Source organism: Xenopus laevis, chromosome 8S, assembly GCF_017654675.1.
Source record: "Xenopus laevis strain J_2021 chromosome 8S, Xenopus_laevis_v10.1, whole genome shotgun sequence".
Classification (NCBI taxonomy): domain Eukaryota; kingdom Metazoa; phylum Chordata; class Amphibia; order Anura; family Pipidae; genus Xenopus; species Xenopus laevis.
This window is the reverse complement of record NC_054386.1, coordinates 75,022,426-75,038,438: the sequence shown is the minus strand read 5'-3', so window position 1 is coordinate 75,038,438 and position 16,013 is coordinate 75,022,426. Positions and strand designations below refer to the sequence as shown.

At 35.6% G+C, this 16,013-nt stretch overlaps 1 protein-coding gene across 1 annotated transcript in view; it reads right to left on the bottom strand.

Annotated features, from left to right (window-relative positions):
* The window catches only part of htr2c.S (5-hydroxytryptamine (serotonin) receptor 2C, G protein-coupled S homeolog), a 202,245-nt gene that overhangs the window by 168,062 nt on the left and 18,170 nt on the right, over positions 1–16,013 (bottom strand). The gene's annotated exons all lie outside the window — the stretch shown is intronic.

Below are 16,013 nucleotides of genomic sequence, written 5' to 3'. Positions count from 1 at the left end.
ATAAAATGCTAATGAAAACCATTAAGTGTGTTTTTTAACGATAATTGGTAATCTAGGGACTATTCGATTGCTTGGGGCTTCCAGTAATTGCTTAGGCTTTTATCCCTCAAACCAATATTGCTCCCACCAGATTCTACTTTGAAGAAATGAATTAGAAAAATTAAAAAGGTCTTTTTATTCTTGATTTAATGATTTGTTATAAATTTGAAAACTTTAATTACCAAGATGTAAAAGGGGAAATTATTCCTAAGAGAATCTAATACAAATTTCCAAATTTATTGCTGCAAGGTACTAGTAATTTTAAGAATTTAGATTTTTTTTACAACTTATACCATAACTGAAATTTTATATATGAATGGAGTTACTAAATTATTGTCTAATAAGAAATTCATATTCAGGTTCATTTGTATTTATTCAATAAGTATTCAATTAATATGCCTTGGTTAATCTAAAGAAAACAATATAACTATAAAAGTATTTGTGGCCAATAAAAATTAATGTTCAATGCAAAAATCAATGCAATTAGAATTATAAATATGACATAGGACTTAAAAGATAAATTTTCTTTGGAAATATTGTACTTTAATATATATTTCCCTAACAATACTATAATAAAAATAGACAAACATAATTACATTTTAACCTCCAAATATATACAGGTAATAATTAAAAAAGAAACCCATCAGGAATCTTATTTTTTTGTGGATATGGTTAGTGATGGGCGAATTTGGGGCATTTCGGTTGGCAAAAAAATCTGCAAAACGGTTAAAAATTTGCAAAACGGCGCCGGCGTCTTGTTTTTTGGCACACATTTGCTGGTGAAAATGCGCTGGCATCCAAAAAAACAGACGGCAGCTTCGGTTTTTTTGAACCCGGCGAATTTTCGCAGCGGTTTCACAAATTTATTCGCCGGCAGCGGATCGTGGGAATTCACCGCAAATTCTCGCCTGGCAAATAAATGAGCCCATCACTAGCTATGTTACTATCTAAGGTTAGATGCTTTCAAGCTAATAGAGATTGGCTATGGATAAGAGTGAGATACTTTAGGAGTTATTTATCAAAGTCCGAATTATCTCAATATTTTCTGCTACTAACTCCAATCAAATCCCCTCGGGTTTTTTATGCTAATTTATTATTACATTTTCCCGAAAATTTGCTTTGCGGGGGAAAAAAAAAATCAGACTTTTTTCGGATTTTTGAGGTGATTTTCAAGTTTTTTTTCGGATTTTTCACCCGAAAAAACTCAGATTTTTGCCCAAAAACTCCGGAGTATTGCATGAAACCCAGCGCAAATCAAAAAAATCATTGCAACTTCTCCTATTGACTAATATGCAACCTCGTCCGGTCTAAGATGCAGGATTTTCTGAGTAAGTATTTTCCATCCTCTGGGTTTAATAAATTCTGCAAAAATTTGTGATTTTTTAAAAGTCTGATTTTATAAAAAATATTATTTCTTCTAATCTCCTAATGATTTTTTCTAAGTTCCTAATTAATTTTCAAAAATGTTTTCTGTTTTTTTTACAGTAAGAGCTGTAAAGTTATGGAATTCTTTGCTTGAAGTAGATTTTTGCTGCAAAAAAACTGAAACCAAAAATGCAAATTTGAATGTTAATAAATCTACCCCAACTAGAGCAAATGTCTAATCTGCTGCCTCTGCTTAAATATGTATTTACAAACTGTATTTCATGAGTCAAGTAGTTGCAGGTAAAGTTGCAAGTACAAAGGTTTAATGTATTGGGTATAGCAATCATTAAGAGTTGATTTTTTCAGTAATTTGTTGTTCAAATGCATTTGGTAGTGCATAATTTAATTAGGTTCTCTAAAGCACTAAGCAATGAAATCATGGAGCACCAGGCAGCATTTGGGGTCTTATAAAAAATCCAAATTTATTGAGAAAAATCATAAAATCATGAGGAGCAAGCAAGTGAACATAGCCCCACGCTTAACGCGTTTCGTGGCCTCATGCTCTCCATTATCTATTTCTCTAAAGCACTAAACAAAGTTACAAACATAATACGCACTAATAAAAAAAAACATTTAAGTTAACTATCATTTAAGTAACAAAATTAAATACCAAGGGGGTTATTTATTATTATTTATTAAGGTATGACCTTTTCTGGTTGGACTTTTAAAGGGCAAAATACAATTTTTTTGGAGAAAAAAAACTACATTTTTTTGGAATTTATTAAAGTCAGATGGTTTTAAAAGTCAGATGAAAAAAGTACTCAACTCAGAACATGTAAAAGTCAATGACAGATTTACAGTAAACAAACAGTTGAAAAAATCATAGCCTTCGGTGAGTTTATGAAAAAATCATAAGTTTCAATAGCGAAATCCAAAAAAATCGTAGGATTCGGAATTTTTATATGATTTTTTTTCTGCACAAAAAATATTTGTGAAAATGTTTTGATAAACAGTCGGGAAAAGTCTATGCGGATTTGGTCTGAGTAGTTTTCAGAAAATAGTTAGAACCTTTCGGATTTTTAACCCCTCAAGTGTTACAAGCTTGCGATAAGGACCTTTTTACTTAAATACTTTTGTATTAAATTGTATCAAGTACAAGGTACAAGAACATTTTTTATTTAATTTTTGTTATTAAAGTGGACCTGTCACCCAGACACACAAATCTGTATAATAAAAGTCCTTTTCAAACTAAACATGAAATCCAATTTCTATTTTTTATTAAAGCATTCATAGCTGTTGTAAGCTCATTTAAAAATCTCAGCTGTCAATGAAATATTGTCTGCCACTCCTCTATGCCAGTGGCATAGAGGCGGGGCAGACAATTACTTTCACTTCCCATTCAGCACTTCCTAGATGTCACTGCTCTCCCCACATTCCCCCATTCTCTTTACCATTTAATTGTATAACCAGGGCATCGGGATGGACATCGGGTCCCCTCTTCTGGTGCACAAACAAGATTTTGAGATGATACAAGGCTTGTCTTAATAACAGTGTCCACAAAATGGCGGCTGCCTGCTTGCTATAATATTGAAATCACAGACTGAAGGAAGCAAGATTCAAATAATTTATATAGTGTAATTAAAGTTCATTTTGCTTGACTAATGTGAAAAAATAGGATTTTGAATATTTTTTTTGGGTGACGGGTCCCCTTTAATTTTTTGTTATTTGTATCTATTTTTGAGTAGTAATTTATATTTACTGTTTTGTGGTATTTGACTGGTTAAACCTTCGGGTATGGTAAAAGTGTTTTAGCATTCAGTCTTTAAGTTTTTACATACTCAAGTGTTTATTATGTAATGGTTATATGACTATATAAATTCTTGTTGACTTCTGAGGAACTGATGAGGTGAGCCACAAAATGTGTTCAGCTAGCCAAGTGCCTATCCTACTGTTGAACTGTTTTTAGGGATGTTCAATTGAGTTGATTAATTCAAGTGGATCTCTTCATCTTTGGCCGACAGGGTGCTTGATGCCCTTACCAGTTTGTGTTTGATTGAATACAGGGCGTTTTAGTTACAGTATTTGGGTAGAATTTTACCCAGAATGTAAGACAATCAAAAGGTTCATAAGATTTTTTACATACTTAATACAGAAGTATGGACAGTATAGATTTTAAACATTTTTAAAAACAAAAGATGTAAAATTGAGCAACATCTTAATCATAAGGTTATTAAACAGATGCAAATTTGGAAAATGGAATTCAAAATCCATCACAAGATTAAAGTTTAAAATTTCTGAATGAAAACTTCTCCTGAAGTAAAATGTCTTGCTAGAAAATGTAGTCTTTTCATTTCAACTCAAATTTATTTTCAAATGTACAAGTACGAGAAATGTGATTAAGTACATTCTTTCTGAAGCTACAGTGTTTTCTTTATGTTTGATATATAACCCAGAAATGGTCAACATGACAAGTGGGAAGAACAAAGTTTTACCATGAAAACAACTTGATGTCTCGTAAGCCTGACCCAGAAATATACAGTGTCAAATCCGATTACTATCTAGGTAGCCATACACTTATGAGAAGTTTGTCTAACTCATGTTTATTTAAATCTATATAGTATACTGAGCACTTTATGTTTTTTTTGCTCACATAAAATTAAAAAAAACATCCTGGGAAACAAGTCTTCAGACATTTCGTAAAAGTCTAAAACAGGTAAGAAAGGAAAAGCTAAATAAAAATTTGCATGACTTGAAAAATTTAAAATTGCACCCAAAAAAATGGATGCAATAGCTGCTGGTTTAAAATTAACTCAGTGGTTGAATGTGGTTATATATTCTGTTTCTACACAGTTCAACTACTGCCTGAAATGCATGAGCAGCTTGTGCAGTCTCAGCAGTGATTTAAAATGAAAGACAGGTCAGTTTGAAGCATGACTTGGTGTATACTGGAGAATTCCAGACATTTCCTTAAACCTTACAAGATGCCCCTTTGTTTCTTAAGTTCATAAAACATAAACTATGGTCAGCTTTAAATCTTTGGCTTCTATAAAGTCGAAAAAACCTTAGCAATTACCCAGGTTAACCTTCTGCCATCGATTCAAAGTCAAGCAGATTAAGGTAGACTTTGGGCATGATTGCTAAGAAAGACTGAAAAAAGATTAAAATGAATTGGCACTTTGATAATAATAAAGCTCAATTTCCATTTCACTTTTTAAAACACATTTCAATATCATTCACATTATTCAGGAAGAACAAAATAGAATGAATTATGGAATGAATCAGACACCTGCGTTCTCATCCAAATTATATTGCTTCCTTTTTTTGTTCATAAAAGCCTTCATTTTACTTGAAAGCCATTTTAATATTATGGTATTAAAACAATACAGAAAGTTGATAGGATATGGAAATATACATACAGCTCTTAACATACAAGAGCTATTATTTAAAAGAAAGGTTACATTATATTATCCATATATTGCTTGGCTGAAAGTGCTAAACCTATGGCTTACCATGTTTAGGCTGAGGCCAATTTTTTTTTACAGAATAATTGTTTTAGGAATCAAAGTACCACATTTCAGTAACCAATAGTTACATAGTTAAATTGGGTTGAAAAAAGACAAAGTCAATCAAGTTCAACCCCTCCAAATGAAAACCCAGCATCCATCCCTACTTCCACCTAAATTATATATACCACCCATATCTATACTAACTATAGAGTTTAATATCACAATAGCCTTTGATATTATGTCTATCCAAGAAATCATCCAAGCCATTCTTAAAGGCATTAACAGAATCAGCCATCACAACATCACCCGGCAGTAGATCCGTACCGGCGAAATGCACCTACTGCGCATGCGCCAAAACTCCGGTCAAAGCAGGAAGAAGATCGCAAGGAAGAAGATGTCGTCTGTGAACTCCCTGGTCTGGACCTGCGCAGAAGGGTAAGTAACAAGTTAGGGGCATTTGCCCAGCAGGACGGGTAGGCCAGGGGGGAGGAGGGAGGGTGGCCAACACACGGGAGGGGGGGAGGGTTTTTGCGCCAACTAGGTTTCCTTCCCCTTTAAGAAAACTCCCAACAAATTGCCATTTAGTGTATAACTTGCATTTATGTTATTTTTGCCAAAGTACATAACCTTGCATTTATCAACATTGAACCTCATTTTCCAGTTTGCTGCCCAATTTCCCAACTTAGACAAACTTAGTTCTCCACAATTTAGTATCATCTTCAAAAATAGAAACAGTACTTTCAATGCCCATCTCCAGGTCATTAATAAACAAGTTGAAAAGCAAGGGACATAGTACAGAGCCCTGTGGTACTCCACTAACAACACTGGCCCAATTAGAAAATGTTCCATTTACCACCATTCTTTGTAGTCTATCTTAAAGCCAGTTCTCTATCCAGGTACAAATACTATGTTCCAGGCCAAGATTCCTTAATTTAACAAGTAACCTTCTAGGTGGCACTGTATCAAATGCTTTAGCAAAATCTAAGTAAATCACATCCACTGCCATCCCAGAATCGAGGTCCCTACTTACCTTCTCATAAAAAGAAATGAAGTTAGTTTGGCAAGATCTATTATGCATAAAACCATGCTGGCACAAACTCATAGTATAATGATTTGCTATGAAGTCCAGTATCTTATCATTTATTAACCCTTCAAAAAACTTTCCTACCACTGACGTCAGACTAACAATTTGCCAGTCTCTCTGCACTATGCCAGACCTCAAAGAATCCTGAAAAATTAAGTAAAGAGGTTCGGCAATCACAGAGCTAAGCTCGCTAAGTACCCTGAGATGAATACCATCTGGCCCGGAACTTTGTTTATTTTAACATGTTTTAGTCTCTTTTGAATTTCCTCATGTGTGAACCATGCATCACTAGTTGCACTAACAGAACTGAGACCACCAAGAAGGAAACCTTCATTAACTGGTTCCTCATTTGTGTAGACAGACAAAAAATCTGTGTTCAGAATCTGCGCTTTTTTTTTGTTTTCCTCAACCAGCTAACTCCATGTCATGTGTTATCTAAAGTCATCTTAACTAATTTAATGCATTTAACCTTTTCATTAGCATACCAAAACACCATTTTTCACAATGGTGAACACTTTAATTAGATGGGATTCTATGATGTAATTTTCTGTTAAATGGGATAAGTGGGATATCTGGATTTAGTTATTCTGTGTCAAACACACAAAGTGTCTTCATCTGTAATTTGAACCTCCTTTAGTTTGAAACTCCTGTGTTTGTAACTTCACTTACAGGTTCCCCACTTAAAGAGCAAACACTTAAGAGCATCTAAACACTAGAGCAAGCTCCACTGGAGTCCATGGGGTTCTATTTATACAGTCTGTTCAGGTGCAACTAATCAAACCCAGCCCCCTCAAACTGAGGGAAAACTAACTGCAAAGAAAAGCAGGTTGCGACAAACTTGCTGTAAGCACAATAACACACCAAACTTTGCTATTTAGCACCCAAAACAAAAAAAAACTATAAAAATGAAACCACAGTATTTAAATATAAAACCTTCCTATAAAATAACAGTTCATAACAAATACTTATCCTTTTCAGTTGATTTTTTTAATTGTAGTTGCTTTTTCCAGTCAATGGGCTGTTTGATATTTGTTTGTAATAAATACTGTAATAATAATGCAGTGAATCCATAATATGCCAAACAGCAAAGCTTTAGCAAAGGGTAAATCTAGTGACAAACAAAACATGAACCCCAATTTTCGAATTTAATATACTTTAATATCTTAATCTGCAAATAATTGTATCCCGTAAAAAACTCTAAAAACAGTTTTAAACACAGTTTGCTTGAGCAGCAATGATTTAATTGAATCCTGAAAAAAGTGTTGCATTTGGCTAAATCTGGAGCGGAATCCATCTAAGAGGTTCCTGCCCACCGATAAGATGAAGAGGACCACATCTACTTATTTGGGTTATTCTTGGTACTTGGTTGGGGAAAAAATTAATGGGGACAACAGACTAACCCTGCTCTTAACGGAATGCATACAAGTGCAATTGGTTCTATGATTTTTTAATTATTATTATAACAAGATATTACTGGAGGCTGAAAAGCATGTTTTGAGTTTACTAATAATTTCTGTTTACCGTATATACTCGAGAATAAGCCGAGTTTTTCAGCATACAAAATGTGCTGAAAAAGTCTACCTCGGGTTATACTTGAGTCAGTGGGCAGTAGCTGAGATTGCAGTCACTTTTAATCATTCCTATACCAACAGTTTGCTTGGGGAGAGACTGCAATATCACACAGCGCCCTCTGTTGGTTATATGAAAGAATAACAGTGCGCCCTCTGTTGGTTATATGAAAGAATAACAGTGACTGCAATATCACACAGCGCCATCTGTTGGTTATATGAAAGAATAACAGTGACTGCAATATCACACTGCACCCTCTGTTGGTTATATGAAAGAATAAGAGTGCACCCTCTGTTGGTTATATGAAAGAATAACAGTGACTGCAATATCACACAGCGCCATCTGTTGGTTATATGAAAGAATAACAGTGACTGCAATATCACACAGCACCCTCTGTTGGTTATATGAAAGAATAACAGTGACTGCAATATCACACAGCGCCATCTGTTGGTTATATGAAAGAATAACAGTGCACCCTCTGTTGGTTATATGAAAGAATAACAGTGACTGCAATATCACACAGCGCCCTCTGTTGGTTATATGAAGGATTAACAGTGATGGCAATATCACACAGCACCCTCTGTTGGTTATGCGAAAGATTAACAGTGATGGCAATATCACACAGCACCCTCTGCACATGGTAGTGGGACAGTGGGACAATGCACACAGTAATCCGTTTGGCAATTCTCTGTCACCATCAACTTTGCAAAGAAGTCCGGTTGATCGCTGGGGGGTCACTTTGTGTGTGCTGCTGGGAGACAGGGCTGTAGTTGTGTCTAGGCTTATACTCGAGTCAATAAGTTTTCCCAGTTTTCGTAGGTAAAATTAGGTACCTCGGCTTATACTCGGGTCGGCTTATACTCGAGTATATACGGTATTTAAAATAATGACTATAGGCAACATAAGGCTGCTTAAATTCTTCATCTGGTTATGCTTGCTTACTGTAGCATAAGGCAGACGCAAACCTCAAAGGAGTTACTAGATTGTAGTTTAGGCATGTAATTCTGTTTGTAACACCCACCTTTGGTTTCAGGCCTGACCCTCAGCTTTTCGGGAGCTATCAGGCCTAACTACTTTAATCTCCAAATACTCTCACAGTCACAGAAGCAAGCCAGGGAGCCAAAAAGGTCACTACCACATAAACACACATAGAATAATGAGACAAAATTGTACACAGCATAAAGCCAGGTTTAAAACCAGAAATCAATACAAAAGATAGGACCAAGAACCTAGCTGTCTACTGAATAATTATTATTCTTATTATAAATAGTACTATTGAAGACTGTGTAGTAGCCTTCGGGTTAATCTTGTGAATCCATGCAGGATGTTATGCATACTTATACTGGCTTTAGGGGCTTAAAGCAGTGGCTGCTAGGAAAGAGCATTATCTTTTGCCACGGCTCACAGCAAAAAATGCATTTAGACTCAAATGAATAGTTAAAAAATGATTGCATGGTTTGATAAATGTTGTGCAACAAACACCCTGTTGACTTCAATATAATGTACTTTTTGCAAATTTTCAGCTAAGTGAAACAGGTCAGATTCACCCATCCCTTATGACTGCAGAGTGGACTTTGCATGAAGACTAACTCAGTTAGGGTGAGATTTGGGTAGAATGTTTTTTGATCACATAGAAACACTTGCAAGTCTTATAGGGTGATATTTAGGGATAACACAATATTTTTCTATTGTATTATTGGGGCTAAGGCTAAAGTGATCTGCATTACCTACCTGAAGCATCCTGGTTTGGAAACAGCTGTGTCCAGGACGCAAAGCCCTTCAGAGAGTGATATGTGCAGCAGTACGCTGCTGCTGCAGGTTAGCTCTTCCATCCTTGCTGAACATTTACACCAAGAGATGCAGGACCAAAGCCCTCAGGATTCTCAAGGACGCATCACATCCCAGTAATGGACCGTTTCACCTACTTAAATCAGGGAAAAGGTTTTGCAGTATCCTGGCCAGAAGTGAGAGACTTAAAAGGAGTTTCTATCCTCGGGCCATTAGACTGCTGAACCAGGACATGCCAATTCACCCATAATTTCCCATATCCCTTCCCCCTTCTTCTTTTTCTCACTTGCACTTATTTGACCTATGTGACACTCTACATCACCACAATACAGTATTGCAGTGCTGTTTTTTTTATATTTTTATACTTTTTATACAATCTTAACTCACGGTCGCTATGTAAATAATATGGTTTATGTCACCTTACCCATATCTCCTACCCCCTCTCCCTTTTTTCACTTGCACCTACTTGATCTATGTAACACATTACGTCACCACAATATAATACTATACAATCCACATAAATTGCACTTTAATACTGTGTACTGTTACTGCATTGTTTTTTTTTTATTGAATTTCACCATCACCGTAATATGGTTATTTGGTGTACAGTACCGCACTGCTGTTTTTATATTTTATATTTTTATACAACTTTCACTTACTCTCACTTATGTAAATAACATGATACATCTTGTACTACATATGCTCTGCTGCTATACGTAATTTTTTTATGTAAAATGTTTTTTTGTACTTAATAGTAGTATTTATCTAGTATGTTTTAACATAGGCTTTCCTAGCAGTTTCTGATCGAAGGAAAATCGTTCGATCGATGGATTAAAATCGAACGAATTGCGGTAAATCCTTCGACTTCGAATATCGAAGTCGAAGGATTTCGATGGTCGAATATAGAGGGTTAATTAACCCTCGATATTCAACCCATAGTAAATGTGCCCCTTCATGTTGTATTTGTATAACTATGCATGTGACAAATAAAGAATATCATCATCTCATCATTACCTGATAATTGATTCCAGTGTAGGACATCCTCATTTAACAATATTTTATACAGGGAGTAGGAAGTCTGTATGACCACAGCAGTTCTTAACTATTTTGAAGTTCGCCTTCACAAAAAGAGTATGGAAAGTGCTTTTGGGGACTTTTAGATGGTTATTAAAAAAACATTTAAACTCACTTGCTGTGGTCCCACAGATTTAGAATGTTTATGTTTACCTGGCTTTCTTTAGAATCAGTATGAATTTCATGCTTATAATATCAGAAATAGCTCCCCAATAGATACTAACGCTGTTCAACTCATTTGAATTTTATAAATTCAAGCTGGAGTGAATTTTTTTAATCATATACAAAAACCATGTTAAAAACTGTCAAAAGAAATACAATACGCTGGTGAATTTTCGCCAGCGTTAGTCACTTAGCCCTTAAGTAAATTTGCCCCCATGTCTTGTCCCTCCTTAAATCTGTTTAGGCACCTTACACAGGGTTGCCACCTTTTCCTTCCTTTGAATCCGGACAGGGGGGCGGCACCATTGATGTCATTGGCGGGGTTGATGATATAAGGGGGTGGGCCACACTCTGTACAGGAAGAGACAGAAGAAAATATGTGACCAGCTGCTGTCCCAAGCTTAAAGGAGACACAGGGAGAACATACAAACGCCTTACAGATGGGATTTTAATTCAGGACCATAGTGCTACCCACTGAGCCCCTTGCTATGCAGATGTTTCTCTTGCCTTGCTAAGCTCTTTTTTTGAGGTTTGAGGTCTCAGAATAATGTGGGGATGCAAATTAATTTTCCCAGCACTGCTTTACTGAACAAAACTTGTTTTCAGACACAAAAACAACTTTTGTTGATGACAGTGTTTCATTGGGTAGCTGTAGAAAGAATAGTATAATAATGCCTAATAAAACAGGAGCTTCATGAGAGTCAATAGAAAATACAGATCATCACAACCAGTGAAATAAGTTCAGAACTAAGACAGCTCAATTTAACCTGATCAAAATGTAATTTTATGCAGACACATTTAAAAACATGGTTGAATAGTTATGCAGCAGCTCTTTAAGTATATCTTCACTAATAAGGCGATGTCTTAAATCACAATAATGGTTTTACTAATTTTTCTTAAGGTTACACTCCATTCTAATTGACCTTGGGAAACTTGACATCAAGGAAGCAAGTTTGCTAATTATTACAGTTTAACAGTCTCAGAATAAGAAAAAGAATCCAGAGACTAATTGCTGCTTTAGATTATTATCATGGTCTCTAGGATTAGAAAGAATGAACATAAATTATTCATTTTCAAATCTTTTCATGCAATCTTAGAAACATAAGTGACAAATCACTAGAAAGTGATGAACAAAGTTGATTAAATATGCCAAGTGTATCCCCAAACAAAGCTCAGTATGCAACACTACACTCAGCAAATGCCATACCAATCAAAGATCATTAACGTTATTATCGTGGTAATAAAAATCTGAAGCCAACCATGAAATAAGATATTTACAGAAAATAACTATTGCTTATTGGTTTAAAATCTATTCTATTTATATGACTGTCTATCTAGAAGAAGTGCCTAAAGTTTCTAATAGTGTCATTTTTTCGCCTTATTTTTGTGTTGTGCAGCTTTTACAAGACTGTAAAGTAGAAGTAAACTAATCTACATGTTTTTAATAAGCTAAAGGAAACAGGCAATTGCTAAGCAAAAATGTGTTCTAAAATATATGTATGTTGCCTTAAAACTGTTACATACTGGTGCTTTTTCATTATGGTAAAAACACAAGATTGTGGGACTACAGTATTTAGTGAGCAGTCTGTAGCTGTGTGAGTGGGGTCACTACTTTACACAACAGTAAAGGTACCCAGTACCCCCAGTAGTTCATGTAAGAATCCCTCCAACATCTCCCTTTAGACTTGTTTTTCCAAAAAGTAACTTGGTGTGTTGAAATCTCTGCAGGCCTGATTTAGGACTCATGTATTTACTGTAATTAAAAACAAATACCCCTGATTTGTTTATAGATTATGCTTTATCAATATAGAGACAACAGGGGAAGGATGAAACGTAAGCCAATAAAATCTCCTCATAGTGTAAATACCGCAGTCCAATAGCTACTACAAGTAATGAGATACGGTAGTCATTAATTAAATAAAAAAATGTAAACGATTAAAATAAATGCTCTTAGTGCGTATATATATATATATTAGATGAGTCAATTTTCATGCACGTTTGTCAGTTGGAGTCAATCTTGACACAGTAATGATAGTCAGTCCTGAGGCAGAGAATGTCACAGTCAATCACTATACAGAAATTTCAGAAAAGTTAATCTTATTGCAAGGAATGCCAGGCTGCCTCCCCCCCCCTTCCATCACCTTTTTTTATCTGGCAAAACAGACTGCAAGGCAAAATTCTATCACAAATTTTGTGAGATTATAATAGCCCCTGGAGAAACTGCAAATTTCACTATAAAACTTTACCAGGTGAAAAAGTTTGTCCTTCCCTGGTAGATAATTCAATGGAAATGACAGGGGACCTAGACTTCGTCAGATTCTTAAATGTAGCATAATATACAATGCAGTATACAAGAAACTGGAAAAGCTCCAACTTTCATTTTTAAATAAGAAAAACTGTACTCACAAATTTAAACTCTGATATGCACAAATTTCCTAAACAAAATAGAAATGACCCGGCTCTTCATGTTTACTGTCTTCATGTGATTAATTTACAAATGTTATATTTCCGAATTCTCCAAAAACAGTCTCTTGCAGAACTTTGCTGGGCCACAGCGGGAGAGAAATTAAAAAAATACAATCTGTTATATGATGGAAAAATTATGTGAGTACAGCTGGCTTTGATCTACATGTTGAAATTTGCCAAATGTTCCTGATATTTCAAGGTTCTTTGAAATGTTTCTACTGCCTTCATTTAACTAGATAATAGCATTTGCTGAAAAATAATGTCACATCATGATAGGGGGACAATGGACAATTCTGTACAGATTATTATGTTATGTGCAGAAAATGTAATGAAAAATACATCTTCAGAAACAGAATTTGTTCCTATCATATACTAAGTTTACTAAACCCAATTTAGTGCCCAGCATGTACTTGCAATTATACTTTTCATCCTTCTGAGAAACATACCTGGCATTTAATATTAATAGCAGAAGTTAAATGTAATAGAATATCCTTTGCTAAAGTAGAATGAGAGAGCAATTTGCTAGTTTTTCCATTATAAATTCATATATTTTTATCTATTCTATTGTGAAATCTAAATATCTAATATCAATGGTTTGCTAAATTGCACAGCTATGAAAATGTTTTCCTATTATTGTTATTATTAAAGCAATTACTCTGACAAAACTGGGTGAGAACCTATGTTGCTCATATTCAGCCAGTCATATTGTGTTTTGATACTCTGCAGCAGCAAGGGCAAATGCTTTATTACTATGCAGAGCAATTTACTGAATTACAGATAAATCTCAAAGCAAGTCAGCATGCTGCACCAACAGTTGTTCCCTCTTAAACACAACATATTAACAAAAGAACACAATAGACAACAGAGTAAATTTTCTGAAATCTTTAATATTTTTTTTTTCTATCCTTGATGTAGTCCCTATGCTACAATTTGTTAGTACAGATCTAAAATACACATTGATGTGAATAGGAAAACCATGTTCCTAAAAAAGGGACAGGATTTTATTTTTCAGCATGAAAAAGAAGTTTGTGATAATGCACTATACCATCTTACAATCTTACAAGTAAGGCCTTTATAATTTTGTGTGCATTTGATATTATATATATATATATATACACACATATATATATATATATATATATAGAGGAGCAAATGCTTCAAGTTTTATTTCACGTTTTATTACAAATGTCCAAGGAACTATAATAAAGACAGAAGAGGTCCTCTTATGCCCTACACATGAGCCCACACAAATGTGTCATGCCCCTCATACTGTATGTATGGAAAATAATGCTCACACTTTTTGAAGGCAATCCCGCTTTAAAAAAGTAACAGTCGTCCAGTGTTTTTTACAACGTTAATGCATTTCTGGCATACAGGATATGATTTCTGGCAAATTGACGCTAGCGGGCACTTCGCCCTTTAGCCCATTAACTTTAATGTGTGTCAAATGTCGCTGACGGTAAAAATTACGCCTGCGTCAACTTTGACACCACCGAATTGTCGCCCGCGTCAAAATTCGCCCATCACTACCAATGATTGCTCTGTGGATGTATTCAGAGAGGCATTTATTAAAATAAACTGTTAAATACCAAGACATGAATCAATTTATGGAAACAAACTGTGAATCAATACATGATTTGTCATAAATAAAGTTTAGCATAGCCATTACTGTAGCAGTGACTAAATGCCTGTTGTGTCTTAACAACAGGCACACAAAAAAGTGTGCAATACAATACCAACTGTAATAATTTTGAATATATAAATAGGAGGTAGTGTAATTAGTGACATTTTGTACTATTCGGGATAACTTTGTCATAGTTCAACCAGTAAAAAGCAATCCTTGACAGTTTTTGCATTAAGGGTTGGAATAATATATCACATGGGTTCATATAATTGGCTTCTAGTCAGACCACTGATAATCCAGACCTTATGTAAATCCTATAACATTTGGCTATACAGGGGAAAAAACAGCGAAACAACATTAGAGGCAAAATTCAAACACATTTATTTAAAGGCCAGTGACCACCAGGCTGTGTCCTGTAACAGGCCAGAAGTCAGGACAGGCAGATAGCAGGCAAAATACCAAAGACAAGCTGGCAGGCAGCAGGCAAGCGGAATCTAGAAAAAAGGCTAGAGTCCAAAACCATGACATCGACGGGACTTGGGAAAGCTGGGGCTGGAGCACGGGAACCAGGCAGGGAACAGGGAAGGAAGTTCAAAACAGCAGGGTGCATCAAGCTGGGAAACTTTAATGACCAAACAGCTATCTATTTATAATATATTGCACTGTCACCTTAAAAGGACAATGAAAAATAAACATGCTGTCTTAAATCAAAGGCTTTCTGTTTCATCACTTACTGCACTGAGCTAATCGAGGCTGTCTCTTTTCTTTCACATGTAAATGTACTGCCTGCACAAGCTGAGTCTCCTGGTTGGGTGACGTCACTAACATTCTTTAGTGTTCTCTCCCCGCAGCCTCGGGCACAGAAGATATAGCGCTGGTTTTCTTCCTACAAATGAAAGACTATATCGGGCACAGAAGAGTCATAGTTTACACTTTTTAACCTTCTGCGCATGTTTCTAATTATAATATCCCTTCCCTCAGTGCTTCCGGTCTATTTGCATGTTCTTCTGCTTGAACCAGTCTAGCCTGTCCACCAGCCACTTGGAATCCATGGCTCTCATCTCCAACGCTCGAGGCTGCCGGCTAACAGAGAGGGGAGGGAGCAGGAGCGAGCAGAAACACTGTGAGCTGTGAATGATCAGGAGCGCTGCAAGAGTAATACTATTTGCAGCACAATATATTTTTCTGCACAGTGTAATACTGTAAAGTTTAACGTACTCGTGATTGGTTTTAAAACTATAATAATGAAGGAGATGCTGCAGATGGGAACACTGATTTTCCTGCTTTGCTCCGCATGCATAATGACACATTACTTAGGAGGAGCGCCTGGGATCCG